Source organism: Zeugodacus cucurbitae, unplaced genomic scaffold, assembly GCF_028554725.1.
Source record: "Zeugodacus cucurbitae isolate PBARC_wt_2022May unplaced genomic scaffold, idZeuCucr1.2 ctg00000206.1, whole genome shotgun sequence".
Classification (NCBI taxonomy): domain Eukaryota; kingdom Metazoa; phylum Arthropoda; class Insecta; order Diptera; family Tephritidae; genus Zeugodacus; species Zeugodacus cucurbitae.
Window position 1 is genome coordinate 27,501 of NW_026530859.1, and position 3,585 is coordinate 31,085.

Genomic DNA, 3,585 nt, shown 5'->3' on the forward strand with positions numbered 1-3,585 from the left:
ATTTTCATATAGATACTAAGTTAATGAATTCATACAAGTTAAAAATTTTCATATAAATACTAAATAATTTTCATATAGATACTAAGTTTATGAATTCATACAAGTAAAAAATTTTCATATAAATACTAAATAATTTTCATATAGATACTAAGTTTATGAATTCATACAAGTAAATAATTTTCATATAAATACTAAATAATTTTCATATAGATACTTAATAAATTTCATATAAATACTAATTAATTTTCATATAGATACTAAGTTAATGAATTCATACAAGTTAAAAATTTTCATATAAATACTAAATAATTTTCATATAGATACTAAGTTTATGAATTCATACAAGTAAAAAATTTTCATATAAATACTAAATAATTTTCATATAGATACTAAGTTAATGAATTCATACAAGTTAAAAATTTTCATATAAATACTAAATAATTTTCATATAGATACTAAGTTTATGAATTCATACAAGTAAAAAATGTTCATATAAATACTAAATAATTTTCATATAGATACTAAGTTTATGAATTCATACAAGTAAAAAATTTTCATATAAATACTAAATAATTTTCATATAGATACTAAGTTTATGAATTCATACAAGTTAAAAATTTTCATATAAATACTAAATAATTTTCATATAGATACTAAGTTTATGAATTCATACAAGTAAAAAATTTTCATATAAATACTAAATAATTTTCATATAGATACTAAGTTTATGAATTCATACAAGTAAATAATTTTCATATAAATACTAAATAATTTTCATATAGATACTAAGTTAATGAATTCATACAAGTTAAAAATTTTCATATAAATACTAAATAATTTTCATATAGATACTAAGTTAATGAATTCATACAAGTTAAAAATTTTCATATAAATACTAAATAATTTTCATATAGATACTAAGTTAATGAATTCATACAAGTTAAAAATTTTCATATAAATACTAAATAATTTTCATATAGATACTAAGTTTATGAATTCATACAAGTAAATAATTTTCATATAAATACTAAATAATTTTCATATAGATACTAAGTTAATGAATTCATACAAGTTAAAAATTTTCATATAAATACTAAATAATTTTCATATAGATACTAAGTTAATGAATTCATACAAGTTAAAAATTTTCATATAAATACTAAATAATTTTCATATAGATACTAAGTTTATGAATTCATACAAGTAAAAAATTTTCATATAAATACTAAATAATTTTCATATAGATACTAAGTTTATGAATTCATACAAGTAAATAATTTTCATATAAATACTAAATAATTTTCATATAGATACTTAATAAATTTCATATAAATACTAATTAATTTTCATATAGATACTAATTTTCATATAAGTACTAAGTGTATGAATTCATACAACTAAATAATTTTCATATAAGTACAAAAAATTTAAAAAAAAAAATAAATGTTAAGCTATTTTTGATGTTGTAATATTTCTTATAAGCATAATGCTCATAGAAAATGATATAAATTACTTGTATATATATGAATTTAAAACTTTTATATGGTTAAAAAGATTTTCTCCATACGATTTCCGGTTGGTGAGGTGTACGTGGCAGAAAACATATATGTTGTATGAAACTTCAACATTAGTACTTGTATGAAAATTTTAATACTTGTATGAAATTGCATACTTAGTACTTATATGAAAATTATTTTCATATATTTATAAAAGTATTTAAGTGTAATATATAAATGAGAGCAAAAAAATTTATTCCTGGTTTGCTACAGTTGGTTTAAATAGAAATAATTTTGTTAATAATGAAATGTTATTAATTGAGATTATTCTTCTATACCTAACATAATGTAGTCGTTTTTTTTTTAATTTAACTTTTTTTGGGGTTTGTTCTTCTATTCACATAAAATATATGTGGGTAAAGAATAAAATTCAATAAAGTTAAATATTTATATTATTACGCTCGAATACTTTCATATCATATATGAAATAAAATGAAAAATAATTGAATTGAAATTATTAATTTCAAATCAAAAGAAAAACGTATATACTCTTAAAAAAAGATATATACACTATATGCATTGAAATAAAGTAAAATGTATAAAAAATGATATTATTTGAAAGTTTAACAAATACAAGAAGAAACATCGTCCTTACATTAATAATTATATTATATATGTATAGAGAACGAAAATTCTTTCTCACGATAAGATACACAGTCTCAAAGTCCGAATAAGACCGCAATAAATAATACAATAATATGAAATTTAAATGACATGAAGTAAATTATTTAATCTAGTAGAAGAAATTTCATAATTATTTATTGTCGCGATTTCGTTCTCCTTTGCATTGTGTATATGTCGTGTACTTAATTTTCAAATATTGAAAATATCATTATAAAAATTTATATAGTATAAAAAATATTATATAAATGAATAAAAAATATTATTCTGGTTGATCCTGCCAGTAGTTATATGCTTGTCTCAAAGATTAAGCCATGCATGTCTAAGTACAAACAAATTAAAAGTGAAACCGCAAAAGGCTCATTATATCAGTTATGGTTCCATAGATCGTTAACAGTTACTTGGATAACTGTGGTAATTCTAGAGCTAATACATGCAAAATAAACACGGACCTTTTGGAACGTGTGCTTTTATTAGGCTAAAACCAAGCGATCGTAAGATCGTTATATTGGTTGAACTCTAGATAACTTGCAGATCGTATGGTCTCGTACCGACGACAGATCTTTCAAATGTCTGCCCTATCAACTTTTGATGGTAGTATCTAGGACTACCATGGTTGCAACGGGTAACGGGGAATCAGGGTTCGATTCCGGAGAGGGAGCCTGAGAAACGGCTACCACATCTAAGGAAGGCAGCAGGCGCGTAAATTACCCACTCCCAGTTCGGGGAGGTAGTGACGAAAAATAACAATACAGGACTCATATCCGAGGCCCTGTAATTGGAATGAGTACACTTTAAATCCTTTAACAAGGACCTATTGGAGGGCAAGTCTGGTGCCAGCAGCCGCGGTAATTCCAGCTCCAATAGCGTATATTAAAGTTGTTGCGGTTAAAACGTTCGTAGTTGAATTTGTGCTTCATACGGGTAGTACAGCTATAATTGTGGTATGTACATTACCTTATGTATGCAAGCGTATTACCGGTGGAGTTCTTATATGTAATTAATACAATGTATTTTTTATATATTCCTCCTATTTAAACCTGCTTCAGTGCTCTTCATCGAGTGTTGTTGTGGGCCGGTACAATTACTTTGAACAAATTAGAGTGCTTAAAGCAGGCTCCAAATGCCTGAATATTTTGTGCATGGAATAATGAAATAAGACCTCTGTTCTACTTTCATTGGTTTTTAGATCAAGAGGTAATGATTAATAGAAGCAGTTTGGGGGCATTAGTATTACGACGCGAGAGGTGAAATTCTTGGACCGTCGTAAGACTAACTTAAGCGAAAGCATTTGCCAAAGATGTTTTCATTAATCAAGAACGAAAGTTAGAGGTTCGAAGGCGATCAGATACCGCCCTAGTTCTAACCATAAACGATGCCAGCTAGCAATTGGGTGTAGCTACTACTA